The sequence below is a fragment of the Panthera onca genome, chromosome B3, assembly GCF_046562875.1.
Source record: "Panthera onca isolate mPanOnc1 chromosome B3, mPanOnc1 haplotype 2, whole genome shotgun sequence".
Lineage (NCBI taxonomy): Eukaryota > Metazoa > Chordata > Mammalia > Carnivora > Felidae > Panthera > Panthera onca.
The window spans coordinates 81,682,054-81,697,263 of record NC_138344.1 but is presented as its reverse complement, the minus strand read 5'-3'; the positions used below and the strand labels follow the sequence as shown (position 1 = coordinate 81,697,263).

The following is a 15,210-nucleotide window of genomic DNA, read 5'->3' as shown; positions in this document are numbered from 1 at the left end:
AAATTACTGAGTAGCTGTTTACTGAGTCTTTACATAGACCATATATTCATGTACAGAGTCTCTGTTGTACTTTGTTAGAACATCTTAGAGAGGGTCTTAAAAGTGACAGCTATCCCTAGCTAGAGAGCAGGACCCTGCTGTCTCTCCAGAACACTTTCCTAGGAGGTCCAAATGAACTCCTTAACTTTTCTGTATGCCAGACGTAAAGGAGGGTAACTGGGCTGAGAGCCCAGACATAGACAGCTGAGTTCAAATGGGCTGCGGAAGCTGCTTTCCCAGTAGCATATGACTGGAGAGGTAGTACCGTGTAATGGTTTCAGGCATGGGTCATGAATTTGACCTGGGTTGGCTCTAGTTCTGCCACTTACTAGCTGTATAAATTCCAGCAAGGTTTTTGATCTCTATAAGCCACTATTTCCTCATCTGAGGTAAATACCTACCTCACAAGAAATTATGAGATAATACATGTAAAGTGCTGGGCATTTAGTGAACGGTTGACATAATTAGTGAATTATTATCCTTATTACCAATAGAACAATGAATTGCAGAAAAGGGAGACAGGAAAGTAACTCCTCATCTGTGACTCTGTTTCCCAAGTTGTATAACAGGTGCGTGATTACTATATCCATTTACATTAATGGATATTTGAAAGACAAATGAGATGACAGGTGTGAACCCCAATGGGAATGAAATACAAGATGGTGTCATTAAGAGAAGGCTATGACTTGAGGAAACCAGGATGTGGCCTTAATGTTTGATTGCTCCCTTTGGGGAGTATTATCCCTGAACTCCATCTTTTTGCTTTCCAAGTCTCCTAAGACATAGGAGAATTCACATTTTCAACTGCCATTCAGTTACACACTAAGATTTTAAGATGCAGGTAATGATGAAATCTCATAGGTCTTTCAGGCAAGAAAACAAAAACAAAAACAAACAAACAAAAAAAAAACACCAGGTGATGAAAAATGAAGCTACCATATGTCCAGACTTTGCTGAGTTAACAAACAAAATCATAGCAAACTTCAATCTGCTTATCTTCAATGAGAGAGAATTTTAATTGAACTAATTTTGTCAGAAATAAGACCTCTTCCCCACCCCATCTCTAGAAAAAAAACTTATTCTCTTACCAAAATTCTTATTAGCTTAAAAAGCAAACAATCTTACAGTATTTTGTTGTTTTTGTTGAAAAAAAAATAATTTCTACAGTGTACTGCCTTTCCTTGAGGATAATATATACAAAGTCCTAAATATTTACCAGATGATACAGATCTGCCAGTGTTTTCAGCCAAGTTTCCAAAGTTTTATGAAATCACTTCTTGGACATATTTCTAACAATCTGGCCCATGATAATTTAACTAGGTTGGATTTTTCTGCCTTCTTCACATGGCCTTTAGGTCATAAGCCTCTGTGTGTGTCCATATGAAACTCACAACCTGCAATCCTGAATGTCCTTGCTTGTTCAGAAGCAGTTGTTATCAACAGGTAAATATACGAAAAGTTTTTTCTGTGAGAATATCTATTTCCAATGAAGACAGCACGTGTTCTGGCTTCAGTACAAACTAATTTTCTCGGCCTCCACCTACTTAGATCTCAACAATCTTCCCTCTTAACAAAATATCTTCTCAAAAATAAATTTCAGTTCGGTTTTTCTACACTAGCAATTTTCAGTTCAGGTTCCACAGAATCAAATACCAACCCTACCTCAATCAGAGTAGCTCCACTTTTATTGTTTTCTTTTAGCTTTATAATTTTATTTGAATTAAAACTTTTAAAAATTTGGGAAAAAAATTACTCTTCTGTAATTATAACCTTTAATAAAAAAGAAAGTCTATTCCATTAGTTTACTTACTAGAATTTTTTAAGTAATCATAGATTTAATTTTAACTTTTTTAAATGTTTATTTATTTTGGAGAGGGAGAGAGACAGAACACGAGTGGGGAAGGGGCAGAGAGGGAGACACAGAATCTGAGTCAGGCTCCAGGCTCTGAGCTGTCAGCACAGAGCATGACAGCTGAAGTCGGACACTTAACCAACTGAGCCACCCAAGTGCCCCTAACTAATCATAGACTTTAAATGTCATGTTCTCATTAAAAATCTTTCAAAAGTACTGTATACCTCTGAGAAATTGCAAGAAACAGAGAGGCTGGATGTCCACATCCTGTCCTAGTTGCCTGGAGGGTCAGAGTGCCAAAAATCTAAGTTTTTCCCATGAGAGTTCCACATACATATCCAGCCAGGAAGGTCACATTCCATCCAGAACTCCAGAGGAAGAAAATGATCCAAAGGGGTGCGAAACCAGGCCAAGCATTCACTACAGACCAAAACTCATCTATAAAGTAGCGACCCAGTTAATGAAGAGATATTATCCTCATTCTACCACACTATTACTTTTGCATTTCTATGTGGGTCACAGCACAGAAAAATCCACGGAGAATTTTCCAGGGAAAATATGGAAGTTATTGACCCCACTTTTCCACTCAAGTTGTCACATGCAGGGAAAGGTGAGACCACAGGGAGTGGCACACCACATCTGCCCAGATTTTGGGATTTCAGAGACAAGAGAAGGTTTTGAAAGAATTAGGGAACTGACTTACAGTAGCCTTTTCTTTTGTCAAGCAAATACATGCTTAAAGTGATAACTCACAACCAATATCATCATTTTGTAAAAGGGCTTTTAACACCAAAAAGTAAAGAGATTATAATCTCAGAAAAAAAGGGTACTGCATTCCTTTCCTCACTAGGTCAATAGGCCCTCTTATATTGATATTACAACAAAGGCAGCCACCCCGGCCCCTATTTTGGATCTAAAATTTTGTTTTGTTTCCACTTAAAGCCAATGAAAAATACTTCAAGGCAATCCTGGTCAACACACTGAGTATCCAGAGGAAGTTGTGATACAGGCTCCCAAAGCAGCCTGAGCCTGAGGCATCTGGCCCTGAGCTCAACAACTGGTGGGGAAGTCCCTGGGGGATACAACTCTAGTTGTGAATTAAGGTCATCCAACAGAAATCCAAGTGCATCATGGAATTTTATGAGCTCTGCTGTTCTCTGCCCAGCCCTGGGAGAGATGGAGGTGCCAGGCGTGCTCACACTCTTCCACTTTGCCAGTCAGCTTTCCAAGCTTGGTGATCCTTTTCCAGCAGATGGCAGAACACACACATAGAAAACTCTAAAGCCACCCAAGGTTTCTGCCTCTCATTTGGTCCTTGGCCTGATTTCTTTAAAACTTGGCCATGTATAAGAAGAAATTTTGCAAATAAAAAGCTCCACCCACATTCCATCCCTAAATCCTGTTTATACAGTACTGTGTTCTTCACAGAGAGGCTGAAAACTCTTCACAAAGAAAAAGGACCGCAAAGTCAAGAAAGCCTAACCAGAGCACCTGGGTGGCTCAGTAGGGTTCAGGTCATGATCTCGAGGTTCTTGGGTTTGAACCCCATGTTGGGCTCTGTGCTGACAGCTCAGCCTGGAGCCTGCATCAGATTCTGTGTCTCCCTCTCTCTCTGCCCCTCCCCCCACTTGCACTCTGTTTTACTCTCTCTCTCCCTCTCTCAAAAATAAATATTAAAAATATAAATATATATATGCATATGTGTATATGTACATATACATTTAATATATATATTATATATACATATATTATATATATATATTAAGACAGAGCCTAACCAGTGAACTGCAAAGACCAGGATCAACATCTAGCTGTTAGAGAGTCCAGCATATAACTTGTGCATTTTTAAATTTCTAAACCCAATCAAAGTTTTCATTAATCTTCATCACATGTGTTTATAAAGGTACAGTTATATATTATCTTTTCTAAAGAAACCCATGGATTTTACACTGCCTCATTCCAAGGACAGAAGTCATGTAAGTATCCAGAGTTATACACTAGGTCACGAGAACGGCCAAGAAAACCAAAAGGGTATCTCTCTACTGCAGTGTGTTTTCACAAAAGCAAAAATCATATTTCAAGCTGAAAAAGTGTTTCCTAAAATACACTCTAATTGAATATTTCAGGCACAATAGTAAAGTAGGTCACTTGCTCTCTAGGATTCAAAGAATATCAGCCTATGGTACTCCATTTCTATCCTGAACAGGAGTGTGAAAGGAAAAACACTACACAACAAGAATATCCACCCCACAAAGCTCTTTAAAGCAGCTGCAGCTCAGGTGTATGATCTAGAACCAGGAGCTCTGTAAATAATTATTATTTGACCTATAAAAGTATAATAATTGGGCTTCCCCCCATATCTGCAGCAACCATATCCACACCACCACTTTCCCTTTGGGGCATTTTCTAGTCAGAAATTGGACCCAGGAATAAATGCCCCAGAAACATTCTTTAAATAGCCCAGATTTAATGGTCAAATCACACTCCTTCTCCATACTCCCTCTCTTTTTTTTCAGTGTCTAATCTGGTCCCACTCCCACTCCCAAACAGTTATCCAGTGTTCTCAGGGGTGCTCCAGGCTCTGTGCTTCCCTGGATGCTACCTGCCACGCAAAAAAGAATGTTAGAGCTAGAAAGGATCTGACGGAGGAATTAACATAGCTGCTTCTCCAGATGAGGAAAACTTGGTCCTGAAAAATAAATTCCTCAAGGCCACAACTTGCCAGTGCCAGCATTATAACTCTACCCCTCAGTATCCTCATCCCTCTAAGTCTTGTTAGGTTGTTCATTTTCACCAGACAGTAGGTATGGAGCCAAAGTCTCTGGCTTCATTATTAGTTCTCTCAGAGAACACATCTTTGATAAACAAGGGGCTCCAGTTTAGAAATTTCAGAAAAGACTGCTTTGGGGCAGACACAGTTTTGAGTGGTAGGTACTTTCCATGTCCTCAAATCACATTCTACCTGGAAATAAATCACTGAGCTGTGGTGACCTGCCCCTTAGCAAATGTAAAGAATATAAGTTCCAAGAGGGCAGGGACTCTGTTCTAGTCACTTCTGTATCCCCAATCCCTAAAACAAAATCTGGCACTGAATAACTGCTCAACAATAAATATTTATTGGATGAACAAAATGAGGGAAGGAAGTATCCCTCTTCCCTTCTCTCTGTAGTCTGTCTGTACCCTCCTTTTGCTCCCTGTTGTACTTAAGTCTAGTTCCTTTGATCAAAATTCTGTTGGCAGGTAATGTTTATCAATCATTTATATGTTAGTGGCCTTTAAGCTGCTGCTTGCAGTGTCTGTAATTTCAGTTTTACTCTAAAAGAAGGCTTTGGCCCGGTTGCAGGCCCTGTCTCAGTCAGCAATGGAAAGCCTTTGTGGCCAGGCCCTATCCATCCTCCTCTCCATGCAGGAGGCCCAGCTTTGAATTCTTTGGAAGAATGGCAAATTGTTCATAGGAACAGCTCCCTTCCCTAGTGATCTGATTCGCTTTTGTGGCTCTCCTTAGCTTTCACATCTTTGTACAATCATCTAAACCACTGTCTTCCTGCTGTTTCTATCTTCCTTTCTCCGTTATCAAAACCTAGAAGACACACTGCCGTTGCATATTTGGTCTCAGCCATAGTGTTAAATAAATGCAAGCTGCCTGTTTCTCACAGCTCACTCACTGTGTAAAGGCAGAACACTTCCTCCTGGAGTTCACCAGGAGCCCATCCTCACCCTATCATACACTAGGGGGCGCTGTTGCTATATCCAGATCCCAGGAGCTTGGAAACCTGGAGGAAAAGGAAGTGACAGAGTTTTCGGGGTCCTGGGAGACATTTCTAGCTGGTCTCTTGCATAACCCCTCTGCACTGTTTCTCAGAGTCAAAGACCATTACACCTCATCAAGCATAACAAATCCAGGGTAAAGCTTAAACGTAGTGCAATGGAAAGGGAGGGCTGAAGATCTCCAAACTAAAAGTTTTACTCCAATACTCATCATTGACTACTGGACATTAACAATTAATCTTCACTCACCACTGGAGAAGAAAATTCTGTTTAGACAACCAAGTGGCAAACACTGTCAGGCAGAATTAAATGTATCAGAGGCAACCAGGACAGCCAGGAACCACTTGAGTTTGTCCCTGCTTTTCACAATCATCTTTCCTGGTATGTGATGTCTAAGACTTTGGGAATGAAAGCCTTATACACAAACAAATGAATATCAGCCTCTCCCAGCCCCCAGCTTGGCTATTGCACAAAGCTTGCAGGCTGCCAGAGAAGCCTCTCTGGCCTCAATTAACCCTTTGCTTGAATGACTGTTGGACCTGCACTGAAGGAAAACTCTCTCTCAGACAGCAGAATGCCTTTTCAAATTTCTGAACAAACCATCATGACAAAGAGTATTTTGTTGGGTTTGTAGGTTCTTTAATATAAATTGAGAAAAATGTGTATTTAAAATAAGTTCTTTGAATGAGACTCTCACCTAACAGTATGAACATTAAACATTCCCACACAGAGAAGAATGGCTCTGCACCAAGGGAAATAACCCTGGTATTAATCCAAGGAGAAACAATCCCTCTCACCCTCCCCCCCACCACAAGCTAGGGTTTCACACCCTTTGTTGGTTCACACAAATGCTAATGAGCAACAACTCACCAATGCTAATGACTAGAACTCTCTTTGGCTCCCAAAGCAACCCAGCCAAGCTAGAAACTTCAAGAATCCCTTTCGTGGTTCAAGAGGGACTCAGACAGCATGAGGTGCCATTTTAGGGCAAATGTTCCACAGAATGGTTTACTTTTTGCTCTGAACTCTATTCCTAAAAGGGACAGAATCCCAACTACAGATGCATCAAACTTTCAGATGAAAGGCAAAAAATATCCAATCCCAGGTTTTTTGTGACAACTATCCTGACATTTCCATATAAACCTCTAAAGTCAAGGGTAAATATATCATACTTTAAACAGTGTTGGGGACACTTTTAAGAAAAGTGGCTCTCAACCTAATTTCTGTTCTCACATAGCCAAAAGATACACTCCTATCAATTATCAAGGGTGACTGCTATAGTATTACTTAACTAGGACCCTTAGGGAACAGATCAGAATGGGGAGGTTGAAGGATGTGACTGTAGGGTATAGTTTCAAAAAGCCTTACTCTGAGAAAGCAATTCTGAATAGCCCCCTAGGGGCACTCTGCTCAAAACCTCATTGGAAATCACTAAGGTTAGCACAGTCATAAGCAATGACTACAAGCCTGAGAGCAGGGGAGAGTAGGGGAGAGCACGGAGATACACTCACTATAGTCAATAAGGTCCTGATAAACAATGAGTGAGCATTTCTGGTCCTAATACCCTGGAGTTTTATTCTTTAAAACAAAAAATACAAATTCAAATGCTTGTACCTGTTGCTATCCAAAAACCTTCACAAACAAAATGCTAATTGGTTTGAAAAGTAATAGCATTAAGCAAGTTTTAATTTAACATTATCAGTTACATTTTTTTAAATATACAGTCATTTTACAGTCATTCCTGTGATTTCCTAATTCCAACAGTGAAAATGACATCTTGCCTTCTTAGTAAGTTCAGCAGTAATCTCAACTATGTTTGCCCATGAGATTCACCCGAAAAGACTGAAATCTCCTTGACTTGACACCTCCTCAATGGACTGTCATTTTTCATTGGCTCAGGTGAGACCTAGGCATCATGTTTCTTTAAACTCCTCAGGTGCACAGCCAGGTTGATACTACTGAACTGGTGTAGCCAGGCCTACTACCTGAATGTAATTAACAGTCTTCTTTAAACTTTCCCATATCTGAATTTTACTCTGCAAAATGAAGTTAATCAAGAGTCCTCCCATCTGAATATAGTGAAAATAAGACTATAATAATAAAGAATTTTGTGGTAATGAAAAAAGAAAGTAGGTACTTTTATCTCGATATTTGAAACCAGTTGTCGGCGCTGCTAACGGTGAAGCCACAAGATGTTGATGAGATGGTGAGATGACACTGCAAATATGCAGCAAATTTGTAATTTGAGGTAGACACGTATTACTTTTATTTTCCAAAGAATTTATTGCATTGCAGACTTAGCACTAAATTCAAACAAAGAAGCAGCATAAAGACAGAAAAAAGGGACATGAGAAGCTTGCACCATGAAAAGTCTAAACACAGATCCAGATGGTGGTGGAGAGGTTTAAATCCCTAGTCCTGTGATTCAAACACAGCAAAGACAACTGGGAAAGAGGTAATCGGTGTCAAGGCCACCCTGCCTGCCTCTCCTTTGCTCCCCCTCCCAACTCCCTCCTGTAAGGACAATGGACCTAGTGGGGCTCCTGACTGAAACCACTCAGATCCCCTCTGCCCTGAATGGCAGAAAACATTTGGCCCCTCAGTGCTAGCAAAGAATAAGGGGACATAGCTCCTGTTGGGGCCTAAAGCATCACTCAGCACTGAGGCACCTGGATGGCTCAGTCAGTTAAGTGTCTGACTCTTGAGTTCAACTCAGGTCATGTGATCTCACAGTCCCTGGAATCAAGCCCTGCATTGGGTTTGGTGCGTACAGCATGGAGTCTCCTTGTGATTCTCTCTCTCCCTCTCTCTGCCCTTCTACCACTCGCTATCCTCTCTCTCAAAAATAAAAAGAAATTAAAAAAATAAAAAGAAAACATCACTCAGCACCAAATGCGATCTTGGTTATGAGAATCAATAGACTGAACCCTAGAAATTAGGACTCTCTGAGTCCCAGCTTGGCTTCAGAAGAAGAAGCCAAGTGGCACCCTTCAGATACCCATGCTCCGAGCTGGCATATTTCACCTTCTTGGAAGCCGAGAATCACAGATGCACTTGGCTGGCAGAGGATGGCATGTGTCCACTAGCCCACACCTACAACATCCCCATGATAGTAACACAGCTGGCTAAGTCAGGACAAAGCACAAGAAACATGTTACATAATCAAAGATACACAGAAAGGTGACTTGTGGACCTGTGTTGGGATTTCACACAGGCAAAAGTCTCTAGCTCCTTCCAAATGTATTTTTAATGACTTAATTTGGTCAGAATTTTGGTGATACAGCTTAGCAACCAGCACAAAGTAACTTCCCAGTCCTTCCTGCAATACACCCACAACCCCTGTTTCCACTCTTTTCTCAATCCTTTCCAGTCAGGACAAACCTATTTTCAGTTTCCTTAATGGGGCCTGAGCCACCACAATGATTTTCATACAGGCACTTCAAATTCTTACTTCTGGAAGACTGAAGCAGGCATCTAGTCACCAATGGATTATCAAGCACATACTATGTGCTGGGCTCTTACCTCAATTTTGTCTTCACAAAAATTTATATTATCTCTATTTTATAGATAAAGAAATTAGAGCATAAAGAAAATGAATAACTTCTGTCCAAGGTCACATAATTAGTCAGCAGTAGAGCAGGCTTTGAAATCAGATTTGTCTAATCTTAAACTCATGTTCTTTAAAATAATAATAATGTCCTTACATAGTACTATGCGCCAGGCATTGCTGTCTACATTCTTCAAATCTAACTTATTTAATTCTCACAACTCAAGGAGAAGGTACTGTTTTTACCATCGCCATCACTGAGCAGATAAGAAAACTGAGGAACAGAGATTCAACAATTTGTAAAGTTCCAAAGTCCATAATTGGTAGCACCAGGATTCAAACTCAGGCAGCCTATTTAGCATTCAGGCCTTAACCATACACTGTGCCCTCATTTTCCTTGTAACTTTCTGCATCCATTCATTCACATATTGCTTAGGCCTCTTCTATGCACCTGACATCTTACCAGGTACTGTAGAAAGATAACCAGTATTTGACAGATTCCTTCTATCAAAGGTCAGCAATCCAGGGGGGAAGAATCAACAAAACAATATTATAGAAAGAAGGTAGTGAACAGAGTGTGAAGCCAGGTAATGCATGCTTGGGACAGCAAGAGGACTCAAGCACTGTAAGGGCAGGAGGACCTCACTGAGCACTGCAAGTGAGAGAGCCGTAGAGAGAACGATACAGGCAGGAAGAATAATGCGAGAAAAGGTAAAAGTACAGAGAAGGACTGGGGATGGAGGGAGGCAACAGCACTGTGTCCCCAGGCCAGACTCTACACTGTTGTTTTATATGTGTGTTCTCATTTAATCTTCATGACAGGCCTATAAGACATCCTCATTTAACAGATAAAGAAAATGAGGTGTAGAAAGTCCAATAACTCACTCAGTTACACATCAGCCAAGGAACAGAACTAGGTTTGTCTGCTTCCAATACCCTTTCTCTAAACCAGGAGCCTCTTCACAGGTGAAGACAAACTTACAAGGCCAAGAAATCAGGCAAAGCAGGAGCAGGCCAGGCAGAATCTAACTGTTCTGATTTCTAGATCCCTTAGAGAAACTAGGGCTCTTTATCTTCCTCCCAGCCCCCACAGGGGTATGTACGTTTTCAATGCAGAAGCCTCTTCCTGTGAGTTCCCACTCCAAACAAACTCCCTTTCTGCAGACTGATATATCATGACTTGCCTTGTTCAAATATAGAGCAGTCCTCTAGAAGCCAGTTGAGCTCACCAGGGAAGGGCCTGGCTGAGAACAAGCTCTCTGCTGCTGGGCCCCACTGGTGGAGACACAGACTAGGCCTGGGGGACCTCAAGGATCTCCTAATCCAGACCCCTCAGGAGGAAAAAACTGAGGCCTAGAGAGAGAAGTTGAGTGAATCACTGAAGGCATTCCCTCACCCCACCAAAAAAAAAAAAAAAAAAGAAAAGAAAAGAAAAAATCCTAAGCTCTATAAAAGTGCTTTGGCAGGCAGAGGTCTGAAATTCCTGTAACAGCTTGGGGAGGAGGTAACTAAGGTTCTGCCTTCCCACGGAGGCTGTCTTTAGATGCTAGTGCTGCTAAGACTAAAAAGAGCAACACTGTTTTCTTAGCAAGGTTCAAGCTTGACTCAAATTTTGTGTTGTTAAGATGGGGGTGAGGGCAGAAGGGCATCTAAATGTGAATCACCAGCTCTTAATCAGCAACATGGGGAGTGCGATATTTTGGGAAAGCAAGCCTTCTTGGGACCTTGGATTTGCTCCCTTTCCTCTGCAGGGAAAACAGCACCCACCTACAGCCTTTTATAGTAGGTCTTTTACAGCACCCACAGCCTCGAATAGGAATATAGGAGTCGTGATGCTTCTGCCATTGTACCCTTAGGTAGTCCTCTAAACAGACTTGAAGTAGGAGACCCCACCAGAGCATAGGAGAATCTGCTATCCTAAGAGTAAAAGCAGCACCCATTGCATCACTGTCAGAATGTTTAAAGTGTATATTAAGATCATTAGTCATCAAACTTTCCCTCTGGGAACAGATATAGCCCACTGCTCTTTCTAAGGCCAAAGGACTGTGTGTTACCTTCCATTAATATTTTCCTGTCACTCTTCAATTCCACTTCCACCAATCATCACATTAAATCATAGCCAGAAGACATAACTTTTTTAAAATGTACTTACCTTAATGTGCTCATAGTATTTATAGGCCAATCTCCCTGCTGGCTACTTTCAGTGCAGCTGTACAGTGTATGAAGAGGATTTCTTCTTTTTCTCTCTGCTATAGGTAAAATCCTCACAAGGAGCAGGACCTAGAGATGTTTAAATAAAACAGACCAATGACCTTGGGCTACCTTATTCACACAGTAGTGGTTGGATATGATTTCTCTTTCTTTCTTTCTTTCTTTCTTTCTTTCTTTCTTTCTTTCTTTCTCTTTCTTTCTTTCTTTCTTTCTTTCTTTCTTTCTTTCTTTCTTTCTTTCTTCTTCATCTAGGATTTACTGACCAAAGTAATGTGAAATATTTGGGAACCTAGAGATTGGATGACTTAAAGGTAAAGAAGGTGGACCATTCCTTCTTTAAATTCTCTCATCCACTGTGCACACCTCTGTTTGCCTCCTATCCCTCTAACCACTCATGGTTAGGTTTCTTTATGCACCCTTCTAACTCTGTCCAGCCTTTATATGTTGGTATTTCCCTGAACAAATTCATCTACTCCCATGTCTACATCATTCTCAAATCTGTACTTCGACTGATATCTCTCTTCAGAACTTGAAACTCATTCATTCAACTGCCAACTACACATCTCTAGGATGTCCCACAAGCTCCTCAGACTCAACACGTAAAAAATTGAACTCATTATCTTCTCTATCTCCTCTCCACGCCCCTCTCTTTTGCTCTGCTCTCTGTCATGTTGATAGCACCACCTTTTATCATTGCCCAAATCAGAGACTCTGGAATCATCTATCACCCTTTGCTCCTCCACATCTAGTCCATTTCAAGAACTGTCAATTCCCTCTCTTAAATCCATTCACTTTTCTCCACTCTCACTCCTACTAGCCTAGTTCAGGTTAAAATAATCATTTCTCAAATTTGAGATGTCTACCAACTGGTTTTCCTGTCCCTACTTGAGCTCTTCTCATCCATTTTGTATGTTATACCTAGTGATTTTTCAATATGTATATCTAAGCACATCATTCCCCTCACTAAAAATCCTTCTGTGCTCCACTGTGCTTTTGGGATGATGTCCAAATGCCTTAACCAACTGAAGAGACTCTGCATGACTTGTCTTCCATAGACCTTTCCAGCCTCATCTCTCACCAGAATTCCTTCACATTTCATGTTCCATCTGCAATGAATCTCTTTGATCTTCAAAAGTAATGCTTTTTCTCTTGCCTCTTAGCCTTCCTGAAATCCCAGAATTACACAGAGAAAACAGACTGAAAAATACCCAAATCAGGGCTTTCCACCAACTTCATCCATATCTTCAGAAAATTCAATACAATTCAATGAACATTCATTGCGTGTCCACCAAGAGTAAAATAATACCTTGCCAGTTGCAAAAACACTTACTGTGTAAGACATAGTCCATGCCTATGGAACTTGTGATTTCATAGCTTCTCTTAAACTTGAGTTTAAAAGTTCAATTTTATGAAGTTTAGTTCCTTTCCTCAAATGTAAGTTCAAGCCACACAAAGAAACTATCTGTCCCGGACACAACTGGCTTGTGCCTATATTCACTTTTAACAGAATATTTTACCCCCTTCTCTACCAAACCAGGACCCACAAATCTTCTCCCTATCTCTACATTTCAAAGAAGCATCAACTAGTTGTTAATGCCTAGATTACAAAACTCTAAGTTTCTGTTGGATTTTTCAGTGGTTGCTTAAGGCACTCCAACTGATATTAACCAGCAAGTATTCTCAGTAGCCAGAAACCCTACACTTAGTAGCTATGTGTGGTGTTAGATTTTTAAGTTAAAATAATGGGCCTCAGAAAAGGCATGGAGGGAAGAGCCATCCTGAAGAAATTTAATACCCTGCATTTCTGATTAGCCCTGGTCATACACAGAGCAAAATGATGGAACTAGGCAAAAACACCTATCTAGAATCAAAAGACTATATTCTAGGTCTTCACTGAGTTAGGAATGTAATTTGATGTTGGAGACACAATATTGATCATACTGTTCCTTCTTCTTGGTAGGCAGATGACTATAAGACTTTGTATTACTAGAGTTGCAAAAAGGTATCTTCTCTGAGCAAACAAATGACAAAATATCACCGCTTCCTCACAACTAAAGGCAGACTTTGTACAGGCCCTGTGTGACACCTCTTTGCCTTCTAAAGTCATGGCTATCACAACATAAATGGAAGACACCTTCTCCTGTTTCTCACCACTCAGCCCTGAACAAGAGGGCATCTGCTTACCAAACAGAGAAAATTACTATAAAACACTTGCATACTTCCTCTCTACTTGGAAACTCATGTGAAGTTCCCCAATGCCTTGAACTTTCATCATCTGTTCATAATGGCCAGTCCTGGCCCACCTTCCCCACCCTCAATGAGGCAGAAATTTGGATTGTTAGCACATATAACACAAACAGAATTCCTGGAAACCAGAGTTTTACCCAGAGGTAGTAATAAAGCATCATCATCCCTAACTGACGAGAAACCCAATGACTATCAAGAGAGAAGCAACATGAAAATGTCAAATAGGGTAGACAGCACAAGCACACTACCGCTGGGTTGAAACACTAAAAAAAATAAGGAATAGGATGTAGAGAATCAAGCGGCCTTTTGTCATATGTCTTAATCCCTTTGGTTTTTTAGGCTAGTTTGATTCCTGCCTATTTCAAGGTAGGGCACATCCTACTTGAATCTGGTTTGGGAAGCAAGTGAGGATTCTGGGTGCTTCTTTTAAGGCAGGCCCTGGGCTTTAATTTAGCTGAGTGTTCCTAGGTTTAAGACACCTTTCCTTCTACCCTATCACAACGTAGGCTTGTGAGTGTAGGTCAAACAGCACAAGCAGTAAGCAAGAGAGTTAAAAAATTGGATGTGGTATCAACCCTATGTTTTACCTACATCTCTAGAGACCTGAAGATTCAGCCACTGTGGTAGCAAAACCTCCCCCACATGGAGTGGCATGGAGTGTGCATGGAGTGACTTTCATATTTTCCACACCTTTGGCATGGCCTTGTTACTCAAAGGACATTAACCCATGCATTCCCTCCAAGAACCTGTCAGTGAGTCTTTCAGTCAGCATCAAATAAGGGAATTACTGATTTCCAGGCCAAAGATATTTATTGAGTTTAGAAACATCTATCAAATACCTCCTCTGTGGAAAAAAATGAGTTTAGCACTAGACTGTAGTAGAGTAGGGTGAAGAAGGCCGTGAAAGATGAGAGATACAGGAAGCTTCCTCTCAAAGGAGCTTAAAAATAGGGGAAGCTGACACAGACATGAAATAAATGAGGAACAGAACCCAGATATCTGGGCTTGTCCTTCCTCAAAGAGAACCAAATTTGTAGTTGGCCATAACATCAACATCTTTTAGAAGATTTTCATTCCTCTAAACTAAAACCTTATCATACCTGCCAAGGAGAGAAACTATAGTAAACAGAAATAAACTCCTTGGGGAAGATTTGTTTATATTCTTTTGCTATTCCCAGGACACAACATGCCCTGAAGCCTGTTTTCAAGTTGAGTTGGTTTTTATGTATGTGAAGATATGGTCAATAATATAGTAAAATAGCTGAATAAATCAAAAGAATTAGAAAGGCCCACTGAAGCAAGATTATGAGGTATCCACCAGCAGGCACTTGGGCTTCGCAGTCCAGACATCCTGATCCAAGTGGTTGCCACATAACTGTATGCCTCTAGGGTCTTTTAGAGCCTGGGGAGACCGTAATTGCAGGCCTAACAGGAAGGTCTGTGAAACCAACTGCAGAGCTCCCCAGTACACTGCATTACACGCCATCAAAATTGGAGGCTTTGCTGATAAGAGAAGCGTTGCATTAGAGAAAGTAACTCAGATACT

The 15,210-nt window shown here is 40.8% G+C and overlaps 1 protein-coding gene across 1 annotated transcript in view; it reads right to left on the bottom strand.

Annotated features, from left to right (window-relative positions):
* AKAP6 (A-kinase anchoring protein 6) overlaps window positions 1-11,508 on the bottom strand; it is a 558,374-nt gene extending 546,866 nt beyond the window's left edge. The window contains exon 1 of the mRNA XM_078448340.2: window positions 11,359-11,508. The gene's annotated coding sequence lies outside the window, so the exon portion shown is untranslated. The remainder of the gene's footprint in view (window positions 1-11,358) is intronic.
* Window positions 11,509-15,210: the final 3,702 nt, after the last annotated feature.